This window comes from Marmota flaviventris, chromosome 1 (assembly GCF_047511675.1).
Source record: "Marmota flaviventris isolate mMarFla1 chromosome 1, mMarFla1.hap1, whole genome shotgun sequence".
Taxonomy (NCBI): Eukaryota; Metazoa; Chordata; class Mammalia; order Rodentia; family Sciuridae; genus Marmota; species Marmota flaviventris.
In genome coordinates, this window is record NC_092498.1 from 201054242 (window position 1) to 201075713 (window position 21472).

Genomic DNA, 21472 nt, shown 5'->3' on the forward strand with positions numbered 1-21472 from the left:
CTTGTTTTTGTTTTTAAAAATAACAACCTTCATCACAAGAACTAACCAGGGTCCCACAAGAACTACCTTCATCCCTCCAGAGGCCTCCCAGTAGGGTCCTCTCTTAAGGGTCCCACTGCCTCACCACTGCCAATCTGAGGACCAAGCTTCCAACACATAAAACTCTGGGGAACAAACCACATCCAAACCATGGCAGAGGGCCCAAGTGGCTTCCTGAAATCACACAGAAAGTGGTGTTGATCTCCTTCGCCCATGTTCTGGATCATGCGTAACAGTCCATTCAATCCTTAGAAGAAACGGATATGTTCCCGAATTTTATAATACTTATTTGCTTATCTGTCTGCAAGATTTAATAGAGTTTAACTTCTTCTAAACCTAAAAAAGGAAGTTCTCTCTCTTTTCCTTTCTTTAAAAAAAAAATTTTTTTTTTTTCAAATTAATTCTCAGAGTGGCTGCCCTTTCTCTGCCCCTTGAACCACCAGCCAATCACTCTCTTGACTCAGGTCTGTCTCAGACCAAGTGCCAGTTCTCTGCATTTAGAGGCCACCATCCACATTCCTTCAGCTCTTAGATCTTGGCTCTCATTCCTCACATCTTACATCAGGGTCACACCCCTACGTCACACGGGTTTTGGTCTCCCTCCTCCCTTTCAGCTCTTCTGCAAATGATTCTTGATATGTACGGGTGGACAACGGGGGGTGGGGGGGGAGTCCTGCAACCTTTTAAAAGCTGGTGTGCCTCATCACATGCTTGACAAGGGCCAGACTCCACCACGCCAAACAGGGGACCGAATGCCTCTGCCCCTCTGTGGTTCATTGTTCCAAATGCAATATTTCTCAGGATGACAAGGGTGTGGAATATTCTGGACCCTGATGAAGTGTCAGCTGAGTTATAGGTAGAATGATGGGGCTCCAAGATGAGTCCCTCCTGCTGAAGGAGTCGGGTACAAGGAGGGAAGCTACTCGAGGCCTCTGCCTGCCCCCTGGGAGTGTGAAAGAGCTTGAGATGAGCCCACTCTGCAGCCCACCCCGACCCCCCTCCTCGCCAGCCAAGTTGATCCAGGTGTCTGGGCACCAACCAACCCAGCCCAGTTCACTCCTCAGCCATTCTCCTTCTCTCCTCTCTGCAATCTGAACACCCAGTACTGAGACACTACAGTTACGGGCCAGGCCACATGGGCCGTGACCACACAGACTCCATGTTACCCCGAGACTCCGTGTCATATAAGAAATGCTTCTCCCATGGGAACACCCCGCCTCTGTACCCAGCAACAGTTGCACAGCATGTTTGGCAACAAAAAATGGCAACTGCATTCTTACACAATGTAAAGTTGTTCTTTTTTTGGGTTCCCATTTCTCCTGGACAGTGTACCCTGTCAGAGAATGACTGTCCGGACATTAGTTATCATTCTTTCACTTGTACTCAGCGAGGGTCGTTTGGACCCACTTCCCCTTGGCTTATGAGTTTAGGTCTCATAATTTTTGTTTATGGTTTTAAATCATAGCAACACCCACTTATGATTAATGTACTGACATGCTTTACTCGTGGTATAAAAGGTGGATTCAAACCTTGGGAGGGGGTCGAAGGGTGTGGACTTGCAGCCTGCCCCTTGGCTTGCCAGTTGGTGAATCTAGACCCCCAGCAGGTGAATAGAGGTTTCTTCTCTTGCGTTAAGATTGACTTGGAAGGGAACCACCATTTGACCCAGCCATCCCACTCCTAGGTTTATACCCAAAGGACTTAATACCAGCATACTACAGGGACATAGCCACATCAGTGTTCATAGCAGCTCAATTCACAGTAGCTAAACTGTGGAACCAACCTCGATGTCCATCAATAGATGAATGGATAAAGAAACTGTGATGTGTATATACACAGTGGAATATTACTCAGCATTGAAAGAGAATAACATGATGGCATTTGCAGGTAAATGGATGGAGTTGGAGAATATCATGCTAAGCAAAGTAAGCCAATCCCCAAAAAACCAAAGGACGAATGTTCTCTCTGATAAGTTGATGCTGTTCCATAAGGGTGGGGGACGGGAATGGAGAGAATGAAGGAACTCTGATTAGGCAAAGGGGAGGGAGACATCATGACCCTAGGTACATGTATGACTGCAAATGAGTGTGATGCTATATCGTGTCCAACCAGAGAAATGAAAAGTTGTGCTCCGTTTGTGTACTATGAATCAAAATGTATTCTGCTATCATGTATAACTCATTAGAACAAATTAAAAAAAAAAAAAAGATCAACTTGGTGATTTATCACAATCTCTCCATAATACTACGATCTCAAAGATTTCTCAATCTCTGGCCAAAGAGATTTTCACCATGTACCAAAGTCCACTGTGGGCATGGCCCGTACCTTAGAAAGCACTGAGAGGAATGTAAAGACCACAGTCCCTGTCCCCCTAGGAGTGGGGCTTGCTGACCAATGCACAGCCCCCACCCCGCCACGGAGCCAAGTCAGCAAGTGACATTAGGTGCAATTCTCTAGCCCTACTGCAGTACTGATTATTTTTTAACAATCCTCCTTCCAGTGGCAGCTATAAAAGGGGCCCAGGTTGCCTGGGTGTAATTTGCCCTGGATTAAGTTGCTAAAGCCCAGTTCGTGTTTCATAATCATATAAAAGGTGTGAGGCTGGGGATGGCTTTAATCCTTCAGCTTCTTAATTGTGAGGTGGTGACATAGGGCTTGCCTGCTTTAGAGCCAGGGGAGAAACTGATGTCCCCAGAGATTGTTACAGAGATTGAACAGAGATTGAAAACAGCCAGTAGGGTCATCTCTGGGGGTGGTTGTCGGCTGTGCCTGGGGCGTTTCTTACTGGCAAGTTCACGTTCGTGCCCTCGTATCTTGACAGATGGAGGAGGCTTGAAAACCGTCCGATGGGGAGAAGAAGGTGTGAGCCTGGCAGCGAAAGACGTTGAACAGGAATAGACAGGTTTCTAGCCTGGCTTATCTTGGCTGAAGAAGCCACCTCCCCAATGGGTCAGTCAGCTTTGACCTCTCAAGACTTTGAACCAAGGACGTAGACTCAGTCATGGGGGCCAATGCCAAGTGAAGCCAAGTCCTGTTCCGGGGCACTGTGGCTCTGTGACGGTGGTCTCTGCTGCTCCTGTCACTATTTTTCCTGGATGGTTCCTCCCTTCCTGTCAACTCCTCTCCCTGACAGCTTAGGAGGCTTCTTACGCTAGAAACTTCTGCCCACTGTAAACCCCAGGCAGCCCAGCCTTCCAGGTCTCCTCCAGGAAGGCATTTCCACAAACACCCGAGCAGGGGGTCTATAATGCCTTCATCCTTACCTGACCTCACGGTGCAGGGTCTGGCTCGCCCCTGTAGCTCCAGTGCTGGGGGAACAAGCTTTGGAGCCACATCATTCAACCTGCAGCCAGCTGAGTCAGAGTCCAGAATATTCCACACTCGGTCATTTGAGCAATTTTGTATTTGGAACAATGAAGAACCCCAGAGGTGCAGAGGCATTAACGCTGTTTGGTGTGGTGAAGTCCGGCCTGTGGAGTGTGTGATGAGACACAGCTTTTCAAGCTTGCAGAGCCCCCTGTTGTCCAAAAGGACAAATGCAAAACATCAGGATGACTGACAGAGCCGAGCCACCCTGATGGGTGTGTGCTAACCAGGGGAGAGATCATTAGAACAGACCTGCACCATGAGGCAGGCGGACCAGCAGACACGGGATCTCCTGGGGATATGGTAGAAATGCCCCTTCCTGGGCCTCTCCCCCGACAGCAGGAGCAGAATACATCTTAGCAAGATCTGCTCCCATCTTGGCCACATTGTTCACTTCCACATTAAAGACGGAGAAATGCTTGTTCAGAGATGCAGTCAGCTACATAAACAAGATTTCTGGAGTTCTGGCTATTTTTCACATTAAGAAAAAAAGGTTGGGGTAAGGAACTGGACTGGGCCAGCCACACATTCACAACAGAAGAGAGGTGACACACGGAGGTCCAGAGTGTAGACCTGGCTTCAGATCCCATGGCATGACCTGGATGACCGCTCAACCTCCCAGAGATTCAATTTCTTTATCTGCAAAATGAGAGCAATAACAGCATCGGCTTAAGAAAACTGCCGTGGGGTTAAATGAGAATGCACATATAAAAAGCTTGGGGACCAGGTCCTTCTTACATGTGAGCTACTGTTATTCTGTACCATCAAAATAGCTGCCTTTGTTTAGTGTTTACTGGATATTAAATACTGTGCTAAGTACTTCAAATCACATTCAGAGACGTTATCTTCCTACCAAAGAAGAGACTGAGGGTCAGAGTAGTTTAGGATCTTGGATTGAGATATCGGCTCCCCAGGGCTCGTAGTGTTCTTACCTACTAATTCATGTTACCTCCTGAGGTCTTGGGCAGAACTACAGGAGGTCAAGCAACAAAGGAGTATAATTTCTGGATGTTGTGATGTTAAAAAATAAAAGGTGACACAAAGTAACTCATGAATGATATTTTTCCTTATTGCTTTGTAATTAATCCAATCACACAAAGGAACTGGAGCCCTTTCTCACTAGTATTAGTTATTATTTGAAGGAATTCACCATCTATTCTTTATACCCATCCATTTTCAGTCGCATGTATTTCAAATATCTTCTCCCAGTCTGTGGTTTATCTTTTCATTATTTTGCATGATTTTTATTAAACAGAGGTTTCAAATTCTAATGTTGCCAGATTTCATCAGCTTCTTCCATTTAGATATGTGTTGTGTGTGTGTCTTAATTAAGAAATCGTTCCCTACTCCATGGTCAGAAAGATTGTAGTGTTTTGACATTTGACTTTTCTCATTTGTCTTCTTTTAATACTTGATGCTTCCTTACTTCCCACCCCACCCAGTCACTTTTTCAAAATTTATTTGGTTTTCATCGTTACATAAATATGTACTTCTGTGCTGTGTCTGGATTTAATTTTATAATGGAGCTTTGCTAGAAATCTCATTCTGGTTCCTACTTTTCCCACCCAGCAATTCCACAAACACACACCCACAATGAACCACCTGGCACTTTGTGAGACGTCCCATGGGGTCAGTGTGCCCCAGGGTGGAATTGCTGGGTGATGAAGCCAATGGATTCTGAATTTTGCTCATTGCTACCAGAAAGTTCTCCAGAGAGGTGATTCCAGCCTATGTCTCCCAGCAAGGTAAGGTCACCCCCTCCCCATATTTCTTGACTTTTGTCCTTCCCATTTGAATTGGGTTCTTCTGACCACTGCTGCTCTGGAACTTGTCTTTACACATTTGGCCATTTGGTCCCTTCTGGGCATTGCCCAATGGCCGCTTTCTATCTATATCCTGTTGACATTTTTGTCATTGTAGCTTTGGAGTAGACTTTGAGAGTCTGGACAATCATCCTTAGATTTTCGATGCTGCAGATACTTTCCCACCCTTTGACACTAGGCTAGTAATTTTCCATGTCCTTCACTAGCCAGATATATGAAATCAAAAACATTAGCTGAGCACATACTATGTGCTGACACTATACTGAGACTTGTCTTAATTTGGTTCTCCCCTGAAGCTTCCTCGAGACAGAATATCAGTGGAAGTGGTTTGTTTGGGCAGCAAAGAGACAACATATTAGGGAAATGGAGAAGTGACCCATGGAAGGGGGGGGGGTCAGCCAATAAATGGTGTGTTGTCAAGCAAGTTACCATTCTAGTGAATGGAACTTAATTCTGAGGGAGAATTCTGTAAGCTGGAATCGAACTTACAGCTCAGAGTCCCTCTCCCTGAGAGGCAAGGGAGCTGGAGTATTTAAATGCCAGTTCTTGTCAATCATTAGTTGTGGGGATTGTTAGGGTGTTAAATACCCAGCACTTCAGGCTTATTGCGGAGAAAAAAGAAAATTCTCAGGCAAAGCAGTGTGGTCCTTGCCATCTCTATGGAAGCTCAGAGATGCTAAGAGCCAGGGGACATGGGTGGTGGGAGAGGAGCGGCTACCACACTTCATGGCCATTATCCCTAACCCAAAGTCCAACAAAATGCAAGACAAAAACAAAACAAAAAACCCCAAAGCCCTTAGATTAGATTCATTTGTCAAGTATGGAACCCAGGATTACAGAGGTAGATAAGTTGCTTGAAGTTAGTGGCAGAACAGGGATTTAAAGAAAAAAAAATGCAGAATTACCTGGGGGAATTTAAAAAGTCAGGACCCAGGTCTTGGGTGAGGCTCAGAGATGCACTTCTTTTTTTTTTTTTTTTTTGGTACCAGGGATTGAACTCAGGGGCACTTGATCACTGAGCCACTCCCCAGTCCTGTTTTGTATTTTATTTAGAGACAGGGTCTCACTGAGTTGCTTAGGGCTTTGCTTTTGCTGAGGCTGGCTTTGAACTCACGATCCTCCTGCTTCTGTCTCCCAAGCCTCTGGGATTATAGTCATGCACCACAGCATCCGGCAAGACCCACATTTTTATCAAGGGTCTGGTATAGGAACATGTTGAACATTACTAATCTGAAAATCCCAAATCCCAAATGCTCCAAAATCCAAAACTTTGGGATGACACAAGTGGGAAATTTCACACCTGACCTCATGTGACAGGACACGATCAAAATACAAACACAAAGAAAATAGTATAATGGACTGGGGATGTGGCTTAAGCGGTAGCGCGCTTGCCTGGCATGCGTGCGGCCCGGGTTCGATCCTCAGCACCACATTACAAACAAAGATGTTGTGTCCGCCAAAAAATAAAAAAAAATATTCTCTCTCTCAAAAATAAAAAATAGTATAAAGTCCTTCCCAGGGTATGTGTATAAGGTGTATATGAAACATAAATGCGTTTCATGTTTAGATTTGGGTCCCATCCCCCAGTTAGCTCATGTTGTATATGCAAATAGTGCCAAATCATAAAAACCCAGTAATCTGAAATATTTTGGTCCCAAGTATTTAGATAAGGGGTACTTGACTGGTATCTATATTAGTTACCTATTTCTGTATAAGAAATTACATTAATCCTTAGCAGCTTAAAACAAAAATTATGCTGGGTACGGTGGCACACACCTAGAATCTCAGCAGTTCAGGAGGCTGAGGCAGGAGGATCACAAGTTCAAAGCCAGCCTCAGCAACTTAGCAAGGCCCTAAGCAACTTAATGAGACTCTGCTTAAAATAAAAAATATATAAAAAGGACTAGAGATTTGGCTCAGTGGTTAATCCTCAGTACACCCCCCCTCAAATATATAAATAGATATTATCTCAAAGTTTCAGAGGGTCAGGAATCCAGGGTGGTTTAGCTGGGTGGTTCTCTTTCAGTGTCTCTCACAAAGTTGCAGTCGAGATATGATTGTGAAATGAGGTAGCTAGGAATGGGACCTAAGTCTGAACATGAAACTCATTTATGTTTCATAAACGCCTTGTATACGTAGTCTTGGGATTGAACTGAAGGTAACTTTACAGCTGAGCTATATCCCCAGCACATCCCACCCACCCCTATTTTAAAACATTTTTAATTTTGAGACAGGGTCTTACTAAATGTTTCTTAAGGCCTCACTAAATTGCTAAAGCTGGCCTTGAACTTGCAATCCTCCTGCCTCAGCCTCTAGAATTGCTGGGATTACAGGTGTGTGCAACCACACCCATTTTATGAGGTTCTTAATATTTTTTTTTGCAATTGGACCGCATCCTGTCATGTGAGGTTGGTGTGGAGTTGCATCAATGCCAGCATCTGTGTTGTGATACCTTACTTGGAGTTTGTAAGTGTTGTGATTGAAGCAACTGGGTAAAGAGGACATCAGGTCTCTCTGTGTCATTTCTTCCAATTCTATAAGGATCTTCAATTCTCTCAAAATAAAAAAAAGATTTTTATTTTTATTTTGAAATTTAAAAAAAAGATTTGGGCCAGAACCCTCATTGCAGCTTTACACATAATTGCCTTATAAAAACCACCCCAAAGTCTTGAAGAATGGATACATAAATTGAGGCATATTTGCACAATGGAACAGTTTAAACAAAATGTGTGAATACTGAGGGCAACATGAATAGATCTCACGAATATAATGTTCAGTGAAAGAAGCCAGGCGCTAAAAAGCATGCACTGAAGTGTCTAAAAAAAATACACAACTGGTAGCTTATGCTATTGGAGAGCCGTTCCAGGGTGCAGTACTAACCATCAGTGGGAGAAGGGGCTTCTGGGCCAGGCGTGGTGGTGAACACCTGTAATCCCAGTGGCTTGGGAGGCTGAGGCAGGAGGATGTGAGTTCAAAGCCAGCCTCAGCAACTTAGCAAGGCCCTAAGTAACTCAGCGAAAACCTATCTCTAAATAAAATGTAAAAAGGGCTGGGGATGTAGCTCAGCAAAGCATCTCAATGAGACCCTATAAAATACAGTCTCTCTATAAAATACAAAAAAAGGCTGGAAATGTGGCTCAGTGGTTAAGTGCCCCTGGATTCAATCTCTGGTACTAAAAAAATAAGTAAAAATTTAAAGAGTAGGGGCAGGGCTTCTGGGCTTGGTGATCTCCCACCTTGATCTGGGTGCTGGTTCCAGAACTGAGTCCTATTTGAGGAATTTTACCAAGTACACAATTAACTATAATGTGCATATTCTGTGTGAGTGATCAAAGAACATTTTAAAAATACAAAACTTCTTAGTATCTAGTATCGAGCACTGTGCCAGACTGTTCCTAGGCATTTGACTTTCATTGTGTCATTTAAGTTTTGGGTGAAGTTTCCATGATTATCCCCATTGCACAGAGGAGAAGATAGGTTAAGGGAAGTTTTCTAAGGTCACCCTGCTGCCCTGTGAGATACCTGGACATCACCTGTGCTTTTTACCACCTCAGGATTCATAGATAAGGCCATGTCATTGGCAAAATCCTTGAAATTGAGTGACTTATCATTCACTCAACAGCAAATGATTATCCTGGTAACACGGAACACTGGCTCTTTGCCAGGGTGCAGGGGACCCCTGCGGAGAGCACTTGTAGAACTCCAGTCCTCTGTCTTCCACTGAAAGCCAGGGCAGGTCTGTGGTAGGGAATGGACTGTTAATTGCTAAACACTGTAATGAAGCGGGAAGCCTCAGCTTAAACCACCCCCATTGTAGTTGACCATGGAAGTGTGAAAGGACCATGATTAATGAACTTGCTAATAATCTTTTCCTGTTAATGACATTCTCTCTGTTTGGGTAGGAGCACATGCTGTGATTGCAAATCAGCCAGGAGGGCTAACCAATGTAACCTTTTCTGTAACTGAATTTAGTTTCTGTCTGTCCTGGGGTCCCATTCTGCCTGATGGTGAAAAACTGTATTTTAATCAATTCTGGGTGTTTTTTTTTTTCCCTCTCTCCCTGCTTGTCCCTTGAGGAGTGTGCCTGGTGTGAGGGTGTTGGTGGTGGTTCGGGGAATATCTGTTTCCTGATTTTCATCTGTCCATGCTGTACCCACTGGGGTGACACCCTCTTGATGTGACAGTACACACTGGCAGTCTGCCACGCTGCTGTCTTGTCTCTCCAGGATGTCTCCTCTCCGTCCCCTGTCCCCTGTTCTCCTTATCTTGGTCATTGTTTCCTCTTGTCACTTCCTTCAGTGCCTTCCCGAGGAACGAGGGATTTCTGGATACCTGCTGTACAGGATGCCCCTGGTGCGCCTTTTTCTCTGGGCCCAGGAAGATGGTGGTACCCAGCTGCTTCTTCAAGGTTTGCCCTCAGCCAATGGGAGACACTGCAGCTGGGGAGGGGTTGGTCTTCCTCTCCAGAGCAGCCCTCAGTGATTGAGGAGAGGGTTTGGAGCTTTTATTGCCTTGCTTTAAGGTGGCACAATTCATGCTGCAGAGCTCCCGTGTGGGATCAGGTTGCAGCTGCAGATTCCAGCAAGGACCGTGTCCTTGTCCTTACTTGATTTTTGCCTCTGACCTTTCTTGCTTCCCTCACTTGATGGATGGTAGTAGTGGCTGGGGCAGCGATTCTCCTAGAGTTCACCCCAGATAAATGACATTCCCTAACAGTCCCTGTCTCATTCTCTGCTCCTAGGGACCTGCCCTAAGACACTGTCCCACCCCAGGAGGCAGGAGATGCTGGATGAGTCCTCACTGTGGAAGAGGTGCCCTCAGCCATTTCTCCCTTTGTACCTCTCCACAAGCCCACGTGTGTGCACCTGGGGCAGGAAGCGAGGTCTTCTCTGGAAGGCTTTTCACCTTCCAACCTCCACCTGAAGGTCAGGTGCAGATTCCCTCGCCTCTCAAACGGTTTCTATTGGTTAGGATGTCTTGACTTGTAAGTAAGAAAATCAAACACAAACTACTTTAAATCATTTTTGGAGCACTTAGGTAGAACCCCCGAGGTCAACCTAGATTAAATCTAAGCTCTGCACCCCCCCGCCCCCGCTGGCCCCCTGAGTTTTCTTTTTGCTTTACCCTCTTCTGGGTCATCAGCATCCTCTTCTGTCTAAGCAGCTGGGCCCAGAGTTTACACCAGCCCCTCTACAGCTCATGTCCAAGGGAAACACACAGAATGATTCTACAAGCTCTTCTGGCAGAGTGAAGAAAATCTGCCACAAGGACTTGAATCTTCAGAGCCCAGGTTTGGCCACATGCCCATCTCTGAACCAGGGTGGCCTAGGTCAGGTTCTGTTTCCCTTCCCAACATGCAGGTCACTTATGATAGGAAAATACCCGAACAGTGTAGGGCTCTCCTAGAAACAGGGAGGGGCAGTTTCATGCAGGGTGGACACTCACAAGGTGGATGTTTTCCAGCGCCACACCTCACCTTGTTGTCCAGTGGGCTGGGATGGAGAGCAGAACACAGGGCCTTCCCGGGGACTCCCTCTTGGTTCTATATCAGCAACTTCATGCTGCTTAGCCAAATGCTGCCAGGGTGTTTTCCAGAATGGCTGGGCATATTTCTACTATAACTGGTGGCCTAATTATTTGTCACCTTCACCACCACTTGGTATTACATGTCTTTCCAGGTTTTTTTTTTTTTTTTTTTTTTTTGGCAGATCAGATGAGTAGGAAGACTCTCAAAGAAGATTTGCCTGTGTTTTCTGAATTCTGGTGAGATCACTCTTAAAAAATTTTTAATATACGTATACATATATATTTAGTTATAGATGGACAGAATGCCTTTATTGTATTTATTTATTTTTATGTGTGCTGAGGATCAAACCCAGTGCCTCACTTGTGTTAGGCAAGTGCTCTGCCACCGAGTACAACCCCAGCCCCAAGAGATCGTTTATTTTTATCAGTTATTCATCAGCCAGTCTGCTTCCTGTCTCTTGAGTTGCCTATTCATAATTTCCAAGTTGTCTATTATATTTCCTGTGCCCATTTCCCTATATAGAGAGATCAATTTTTTTCTATAAAAGGCTAGATATGAAATATTTTAGGCTTTGAGGGTCACACAGTCTCTATTGCAATGATTTGATTCTGCCGATACAGCACAAATGCAGCCATAGACCTAAATGATGTGTAAATGAATAGGCATTGGCTGTGTTCCAATAAAACTTTCTTTACAAAATTAGGTAAACAACCGGGTTTGGCCCTTAATCTAAATATTAATCCCTTGGCTTTAGACAATGCAAAAATCTCTTTCACATTTTCACCTAGCTGTTCTCTTTGTCGAGAATGTTCTTTTTGAATAAGATCCTTAATTTTGTGGTTGTCAAATTCATTCAATTTTCATCAGCAGGTTGTTTGTTTTTGTTTTTTGGTACCAGGGATTGAACCAGGGGCACTTTACTACTGAGTTATATCCCCAGCCCTTTTTATTTTGTTTTATTTGGAGACAGGGTCTCACCAATTTGATTGATGATGGACTTACTAATTTCCTAAAGCTGGCTTTGAACTTGCAATCCACCTGCCTCAGCCTCCCAAGCTGCTGGGATTACAGGTGTGAGCCACCACGCCCAGCTAGGTTATGTTTTTTGAATTATTTTAAGATATTCTTTTCACCTCAACTACGCAAAGATCACCCTCTCCTCTCTTTTCCTATTAACTTGCTCTTTCTGTTGACTTTTGCTCTGAGCGAGGTCTTAGATCTGTTAGGGGCTTGCCTTTATGTGTGATGGGAGATACGACTTTCTTTGCCCTGTATCGAGCTATTTTCCTCACATCGGCTGCCGAACAAATCGTCCTTTCCCCACAGATTGGTAGCAGATGAAACTTTCAATTGGAAAAAAAAGAAAGGATAAGTTGGAAGGCTTGCCTTTGCAACCAGACGCTGGTCCTCCGGGCTTGCCTGCCCGCCCTGTCCAGTTCCTTGCCAACACGCCCAGGGCCCTCTACTCTCAAAAACATCAACAGGCTGTCCCCATTTACACAGTCGGCTCCTTCTCATGCTCTTGGTCCCATCTCAATTACCAACTCCTGAAGATGACCAACCTGAACCCTTCTCATTACTGTGTTTCTTAACCCAACTGGAAATTTTATTTTCATTTGTTTCTCTGTTATCGTTCATCTCTCTATCAGAATGTGAATTTCACAAGGGTGGAGACAGACACCTGAACTGCATTACTGGTTGGTCCCTGCCTCTCAGTACTTGACACATAGCAGGCCCACATTAAGGCGTTCCCGGAGACACAGAACAAAATGAGCAAGTTTAATTGATGTTTCAGAGGCAAAGGGTCATCAGATCGCCCCCGGCATTGTCCACTGAATTCCCCTACCCTCTTTGACAATGTACAGATTTAGAATTAAGGTGCATGCACCCTCTAACCCCACCCCAGGCTCCACCCTTATCATTGGATAAAGCAGCTCAACAGCTCGAGTATATTTATCACACCTGCATTTATTCATAGTTCGATCTGAGAGCACTTGTTAACTCCCTTAAAATATCTGATTGAATTTCATGTGGAAGCGAAAGCCACGGATTAAATATATGTTGTGTTAAGAAGCTTCCCGTTTTATCACAGTCTGTGCACTGCCAGAAAAGCATTCTGCATGTTAATTAAGATAGCTGGGGATTTTTAAAAGACTTCTTTTTCTCCTTTTAACTTTATAATGCATTCAGGGGGAGGGAACTAAGGAAACTCACTGCAAAGCTGTAAAAATCGGTGTCAAGTCGGGTGGCTTGTGGGATTCCATGAGCTTCCGTGACAGGCGGGCACTGTCTCTGAAAGTCAGCAGCAGGCTGGGTCTTGAAGCGGCTGTGCCGGAGGCTGGTGAGGCTGCGGGAGGAGGCTTTGTTTGACCTCTGACTTCAGTAGGAAGGGTGCCCTTTTGGCTAAGACTGAGATTTCATCCTGGGAACAGTTAAGTAAGAGGCAGGGGTGAGAAGTGATCGAATCCAAGAATTAAAGTGGACCTGATGAATGTGGCTACGGAGAGAGTGGAAAAAATCTGACCTTCCTCCTAATGAGCACGTCAATACAGCCAGGACATCTGTGAAATGAGCCCAAGGTCCTTGGTGGATTCAGTCTGGGGGTGCTGCTGGCACGTGGCAGGCACATGGCACTTGCTGCTGTGATGTGAGAGCCCGTGCCTACCTCTTGCTGGCAGGAACTCAGAGCACTGCCCAGCGATTTGGTCCCCCTATCCCCTCCCTGCCCCTCCACCCTAGTCTCAGCTCATCTCTCAAACACAGCTGGCCCCTTGGAGTGCAGAAAAGATGTGAGTGACTTGGAGAGGATTTCCAGCCTTTTGCACAAGCCCAGGAAGCTTTAGGTAAAGCGCCCTGCCACAAGGAGTCCCAGAATACCGCTGCTGTTTGTCTAGGACTCCCTGACCCATAGTGTAGGAGCTATGAATGATCAAAATAGTGTTGCAGCTGGGGTGACACTGAGAGCCGCGAGCAGATGTCTGCCTGAAATCAGTGCACTTTCTCCTCCTCCCTTGACATCCTGCCCTGGATTCCTGCTCACTGCAGTGCCTTTCCCATCTATGACCAGCAGGGGGAGGACCCTCCCTCTCGCCTCCATTTCCACAATCCTGGCAGGGTACACTCCTTCCCCAGACCGGTCAGGTCACCTCCCAGTCTCCATGTCCCAGTCTCTGAGACTCTGGCCCTTGTTCCTTTCTCATATTGATAGAAACTTGCAGACCTGCCTGGGGCAGCTATGGCTGAGAGCAGGGCAGGATCTCCAAGGCTGGGGAACAGATGTCCTGTTGTCCTTGGTAGTGGGTTGTCTGGTCTCTCTCCTTAACTGGCTGCATCCAAACATGACAGGCCCTGAAAGACACCCAGGTTGGCCTTGTCTCTCAGAGATCCATGGACATCCCCAGAAGGCACATCAATTCCTTGAAAATGTACCCGCTCTGAGGAGGTAGCATGCCCATTGGGGTGACACGCTCCATAGAGGTAATCTGGCCCACCCAGGTGACATGGCCCCCAAGAAGTAACGCCTTCCATAGAGGTGACATGGCAGTTGAGACTTAGCCCTACCCAGCCGTTTCACATGTGGGAGCTGTGCCCTGGCACAGCGGGCCCTGAGGTGACCACCCCACCAACTTGTTCTAAGATCTTACAGCTCAAAGCCAGTCAGGGTTGGACCAACCCAGCTCTGGTGCCACCCCTGGCACCTGCCCTCCTGCCCATAGGAGACTATTGCTACTTCAAGTCCAGTAGACAGAGCTAGAGACAAGCATCAGTGGCAAAAAGAGTCATTTATGATTTATGAATAATGAACTAGTTTAATCCTGGGTGTCTCTCGTCCCTCCCATTTGGTAATTGGTTCCACTTCTTTAATGGCTCAAATTCTTTATCAGCCTGTGACAGAGGGGAGGTGAGTCATCACACCAGGGACTGGAAGGGTGACCTACATATCAGGCCTGGGAAGACAGGAGCTGAGAGATGGGGCTCTACCTTCCACAGCCTCCCTGTTGGGGGCAGCTCCTGTCTTTTCATCAGAGTGGTGGGAAGAGACCCAGCTTGGGTGGCCATTAGTGCGGGTGGGTGTGGCTGGGGCGTCTGAAGCTGTGTGTGCATGGTAAATCCTCTGCTTCTGCCTAGGTTGGATGAAGATGGAGAAAATTGGGGTCTAGTCCCACACAGAGGCCACCCTTAAGCCACAATGACAGGGAGACAAGACTTTGGAGTCTGGCTGCCTGGGCTCAGAAGCTGGTGGCCACATTCTGTCTTAGTGACTCTGGCTCATCCATTTGCCCCTGGAGCCAGGAGGGCATGCTCCCAGAAGTGAGGCTCTCACCTGTGTCATTCTTGAACCTGTTATTTCTTCTCTTATTGTTTCACACACAAGGATGCTGAGACTTGGGAAGGAAGGCCTGGCACGGGGACCCCAGGTGGACCCTTGAAGGTGGGCTCTGCTTTGCCTCCTCCAGGTCATCTTGCTCTGCATCAGACCCCAGGGTGCCCTCCCAGGGGGCTACAGGGAATATTGCAGCTGCCACTGAGAACACAGAGAGGAACTAAAGCCGGGGGTGGGACGCTGGTTATTTGGATGAGCTTAGAATAAGGTGAGAAGAGAGGTGTGGGCAGTGGTAGGACACCAAGGTGACATATTCTCATAGTTAGCATTCATGACATAGTTGGCAATGCCTGCTGGTGTTCATCATGTGACGCAGAGGTTACTGTACCCACTTTACAGGCAGATAAACTTGGGACAGGGAAGCTAAACGAGATTGCCTAAGCAGTGCAGCTGGTGCGGGGTGGAATCTGCCTTCTTCCAGCCTCTTCCCTGAATGCTGTCACATTGCCTCTTGCCAGTCCCAGTTCTGACAGGTGTGGGCGTGAGAGGCTGCCGGCTCTGTGGTGATGGTTGTCCTCTTCTGACACTCGGTAGTCTGCAGATCATTGCCAAGTACCTCAGTCTCTTAGACTCTCACAACATTCCTGAGAGGTAGGTATGAATGAGGATTACAATAGGTGGATGGAGAGAGAAAGAACTTGGAATCAAAGCATAACACAGAGAAGGGTGCATATTACAAATGCACAGCTCTCTGGATATTCAAAAGAAAATTATTATTTTAATCTCATTTTTCTGAAAGAAAACTAGGACTTAGCACTATTCCTGCTTACATCTCTTAATGTCCGCATTTTGAGTGGACATTTATATTTAAAGTTTTGATTTCTTTTTTTTTTTTTTTTTGAGAGCAATACAAATTTAATGGAGAACAGTGACACTTTTATTGTATTAGTTTCATTTCCAGGAGTGGCTATAGGAGAGGGACATCATGTGACTTAAGTCACCCACTCTGTGGTATTAAAACCCTTTATTTGGGGAATTGGGTTCTGCTGGAGTTTTCTTAAGTAGAATTTGTTTAAAAAGCTTGCAGGATAAACTTCGTGGCAGCAGTCTAAAGTTTGTAGGTTCAGAAATACTTGGCGAAGGAACAGTGTACTCATATCATTTATTTTTGTAACATTTAATTTAGCAATCGTTATTTACCTCCACACTTTGTGGAATATTTTGGAGAATCAACAAAGCCTCAAGAGCGGCCTAATTCTCTGCTTGCAAGTCTGGGTTTTTTAGCTGTGAAAAGGCTTTTTAAATCCCACATTTCAGAGAGAGGAAAAACGTGTCCATCAGTTAAGTGAAGGGATTTCAGAGGGTCCCTGAGTGTGGTCCTGGCAGGGGCAGAGGCCCCGCCCCTTAGGATGCTCTACTTCCTCTTTTAGGGGACAGAGACGGGGAGGGGATCTTTCCCCTGAGCCTTGGGAAGCCTGGGTGCATTCCTGCATCTCTGGATATTTTTAGGGGGCCCCTAAGTGAAAGCTGTGGGGTGGGGTGCATCTTCCAGTTCCACGAGAGCACAATGGAGGACAATTAGAAATCATTCCACCTGAGTCATCTTCCCTTTCCAAGAGGTGTCTGAAGACTTTCCTGATAGGCTTTGGAGAAGGGGAAAGCAATCAATTAACTAATATCCACTGACTGAGACAAAAATATGTCTCTGTCTGGGATGACTGGGGCAGCAGAGCCCTCAAAGGAGACCTAGCTTGCAGGGGAAGGGAGATAAGTCCTAAGGTCTGGGAGAACTGGACCAGGAGGACCCTCAGTCCTGCTTGTAGTCAGACCCAGAGCCCAGACTGGCCAAACAGCAGCAGTGGGGGGAGCTGCTCTCTGCCCCAGTCAGCCTGACACTGCCAGCAAAAACTGCAAGTCATCCTGCCGCAGCTGCCAGCCTGCGGGGACCAGGCCCTGGCGGCTGGAGGGGGTATGAGGAGGAGGGGAGTCTCTTACAGCTTTTCGTTTTAGGCTAGAACCTTCCAGCAAGATTTCAGAGCAGTCTGATCTCCCCGTTGGTCTTTCCCTCCTGCATTCCACTTCCAAAGGCCGCGTCCACACCACAGGGGCTCCCCCCAGCCCAGGTGTTCTGTCTTGTGGCTTCAGAGCTAGAGATTGTCCTTCCCTCCCTGATTCTGGAGCACCCAGAGAGCCCACTTCCTGCAGTCACAGGCTCTAGTGACACTGGGCTTGAGTCCCTGTGTGGTCACTGAGGGGTGTGCCATCTATAGCGGCCACAGTCCCACTTTTCCCATATACACCTGGCCATCTCAGGCCACTGACTTAGTGAGCACAGAGGTAGACAGCAGGGTGGACAGTATTCTGCCCCTTGGACCAGCTCCCCAAGGGACTCAGGGCTCCTCCACCCCCACAGCAGGCCAGCCTGATGATCCTCTTGGCCCTTCCCGTCCTGTATTGAAATGATTCATTGATTCAACAGGGATTGTGGCCATTTATGGACATGGGTTTAAATCTCCTTCCTTGGTCCTGGGGTCAGAGGATCTAATTACCTTTGGAAATAAATTTTAAGGTATTTTCTAACTCTATTACCCAAGAAAGGCTGAAAGAATCCAGGGCTTTTATACCATTTTGAAGATCAAGAAACAGTTTCAGAGTGGCTCACCAACGTGATACCATTAAACTGCACTAAAGGAGAGACCTTAGTGCCCGGATGCAAGGACATTCCTTTGGGCAGGGACTCTGGTGCTAGACATGGCGGGAGAAGGTGCCTAGGTTGCTGATCCCTGTGCAAAGTCACACGCATCCTCAGAGTGCTCCTTTGAGAGGGTCCCCAGGGAGGTTACTGCGTGGTAACCTAGGGCCAGCAGTCCAGCAGGTTAGCCTGTGTCCTGCTCTCCACATTTAGAGCCTCTCACTCCTGAGATGGGGCTCTGCTGGAGAGCCGAGTCCATTACACTCACCATCATTTCTGGTTTAGTACCATAATTCAGGAGCCATTCCCTGGGTGGAGGTGGGGCTGGGAGCTAGGAAGTAGGACAGGAAAGGTGAGTAAGTGGAGAAGGGTGAAGGACTGTTGGGGAAAAAAAAAAAAAAGTCTTTCATTCCCTGACCTCCTTCCAGTATATTCAGAAACCTGTCCTCAGTGCTCTGGGGCCCAAAGGCCGTCCTTCTAGCTCTGGGTATGTGTTAGGGTTCTCTTGGTGGTTATGGGTTTATAGCCAGAGTTATTCACCTTGGGAAGGGTGTCAGAGAGGGGCTTCTGAGGACTTTGGCCTTGAAGCACAAGTTTGCAAGCCCAGGAAGAGGTAGGATTTTGAGTGTCTGGGTGGATGAATACTCCTGCCCTTAGTAGAAGTGAGAGGTTGAGCTGTCTCCAAATGAACTTGACATTGCACCTGGTAGGGTAGAATCCCTGCAGTGGTTAGTGCTGGTTGACCTGCTATCCTAATAGCAGGAAAGTCTATGGATTAGGAAAATTTGTCAAAAGGTTTTCAGCCCTACTGGTGTTATTTTTTAGCTGTGGGATTCAAGCAGCTCTTTGTAAAATAGGGATAATGGAACTGGGGATATAGCCTGGGGGCAGAGTGCTTGCCTAGCGAGTGTGAAATCCTGCATTAGATTCCCAATATTGCAAAAAACAGAGTAAAATAAAATAGGAGCAATAAATCTTGCCTTCTTTGCTGGAGGTCCCATTACATGGTGACCTCAAGTGAGATGATATTTACATTGTGGAAGTGTTTTGCAAGCTGTCAAGGGCTGTGCAAGGTATACAAAGCCCAAGTCTATCAGAGTCATTGGAAGCTCAACTGGGTAGGTTGGCGGGGGGGGGGCAGCATTCTCTTGGAACTCATGGAGGAAAACCATGAGTTTTATATTAAAACAAATTCACACATATGATTGTATAGAACACAAAAGTTCATGAAAAAAAATTTTTTTGATGTTGTTATTTTTTTTTTTTTTTTAAGGCAGGGGCTTACTAAGTTGCTGAGGCTGGCCTTGAACTTGTGATCGTCCTGCCCCAGCCTCCTGAGTAGCTGGGATTATCGATGTGTGCTACTGTATCTAGCCAGGTTCATGAATTTTAATGTTAAAACAGGAGCAAAGAAACTCTTTGTCTTTGTGAAGATGTGGGACATGGAAGCTGCTGGGGATGCTCCCTTTAAGGACCCAGGGGATTTTAACATCACTCTCTGCTCCTCAGACACTGTGCTGGGCTCTGCAGGAGGGGAAGCAATCTTGAGGAAAGAGGCCAGACCCTGGGGCTCACAAAGGACATCTTCCATACCAGGCTATCAGGAAGCACAAAGGAACAAGAGGAAAGAGAGCTCTCATGTCTGGCTGGAGCCATGGAGGTGATCAGGGGAGACTTCCCAGGGGAGGAGAAGGAGGAGGAAGTGGGATTGCAGGAGCCCAGACACACAAATTCAGGACAAACCATGTTCAGTGACAGGCAGTAGACTCAGACCTAGACTAAGGACTTGTTGAGGGAGGAGATGGACCATGTGACTGGGACCTCTGGGGAGGAATTTGGGATGAATGCAGCAGGTCTGCAAATCATTTGAGCAGTGAGATGCATTGGTCATGGGGTTGCTTTAGGGTGATTAATTTCATGGCAGTGACAGATTCCCAGTTGCCTGTATGGTTGTTCATACAAGGGGTCCTTCCAGAAGAGACGGGATCACTCCTGAGATATCTAGACTTTTAGTTCAAATTGCAGCCAACGTTTACAACATTTTGTTTTTTCTCTTTGCTCCTCAGATGAACAACTGCAGCCCAAAGAAGCCAAGGGCCTTGCCCCATGTTGCCCTGTGAATTAGAACTGCTGTTGAACAGCAGGAGTCACAGATCACTGGGGCAGAAAGGTCCCAGCAGGTCCTCCAGAAAGCCGAGTGCTACGTAGGTCCTGTAATATTGCCACGAGATTTCATGCTTATCTTCATGCCTGAACTCTTCACAGGAGCCCTTGGCCCACAGATTCCCAGGGCTGATCAGATACAATGATAATAACCTCTTGTCCCCACAGCTTGTGGAGTGACTTGCCCCCTCAGCTCCTCTGACCAGCGAGACTTCACCTTGGATTTCAGGTCTTGTTCAAGAATCGCATTCACCCCACCCCTGGGCACTTGCCTGGTGTTTCCTCTCAGCATGGAGCTGCAGGCAGTATCTGCAGCTGGCAAGAGACCAGCAGAGGGAGAAAGGGGCTGGCTAACTGGAGTAATCATGAAAGGTTCCTGGGGATATTCCCAGAGAAGTCACCAAATCCCCAGCAGAGAGCCTGACAGTTGGTGGGGACAAAGAGATGGGATCTGGGATCCTCCCCAGTGCTGTGCAGCCCAAGCCTAGACCAACAGAAGTGCTTGATGTGGACGGGCGGGGTGGTGCTTGTAATCCCAGCAGCTTGGGAGGCTGAGGCAGGAGGATCATGAGTTCAAAGCCAGCCTCAGCAATTTAGCAAGGCCCTAAGCAACTCAGCGAGACCCTGTATCTGAATAAGATATAAAATAGGGCTGGGGCCAGACGAATGAGAAGTTATACTCCATTTATGTATTATGTGTCAAAATGCATTCCACTGTCATTATTACTAATTAGAATATATATATTTGTGTGTATATATATATATACATATATAGATATATAGATATTTGGGCAACTCACTAGGTAGGCGGTGGTATCACCCCCTGAAACAGGTACAATTGGCACATGCCAGTCAGAGACATGGGGTAACTAATGTTGATGGGGCAGGGGTGGGCATTAGGGAGACAGTAGCCCAGAAACCACCAGAGACCAGTAACCTGGGGTAAGAGTCTAGCCTTAAGAGCATATATATAGGGGCTGGAGTTGTAGCTCAGAGGTAGAGAGCTTGCCTGGCATGCATGAGGCACTGGGTTCAACCCTCAGCACCACATAAAGTAAAATAAAGACATTGTGTTCACCTATAACTAAAAAATTTTTAAAAAGCATATATATTAGGGGGCTGGGGATGTGGCTCAGTGGTTAAGCGCCCCTTGTTCAATCCCCTGTACCCCTCCCCCCAAAAGTGCTTGATATTTAGAACAAACAACTGTATATGCAAATCATTTGGTAATCATATGCAGATTCTGTAGGATGAAGTGGGGTCAGGGATCCCAGGCAACGGCTGTGATCCACAGATGGGTGTGCGCAGTACAGGGTTCTATAGTACCTACTCTTCAAACTTTCCTAAAGGAACAATGTTGGACTGATTTACCTTGCACACCTACTTCTTGAAGCAGCTCCTTTATAGACTTGTCTAATAAAAACCATCTCAACGCACCATCTCCACGCACCCTACACGGATTTACTGAGCACCTACTATATAGCAACACCTAGGGATCCAGAGATGTCACAAGTGGCCTCTTCTTGTGGGATTTTGCA

At 46.5% G+C, this 21472-nt stretch overlaps 1 long non-coding RNA gene across 1 annotated transcript; it reads right to left on the reverse strand.

Annotated features, from left to right (window-relative positions):
• Window positions 1-526: 526 nt before the first annotated feature.
• Window positions 527-13241, reverse strand: LOC139701427 (uncharacterized). The gene is made up of 2 exons (XR_011704019.1): window positions 12970-13241; window positions 527-4044 (listed from the first exon to the last, which is right to left on the reverse strand). It is a non-coding gene; the product is annotated as an uncharacterized lncRNA (long non-coding RNA).
• Window positions 13242-21472: the final 8231 nt, after the last annotated feature.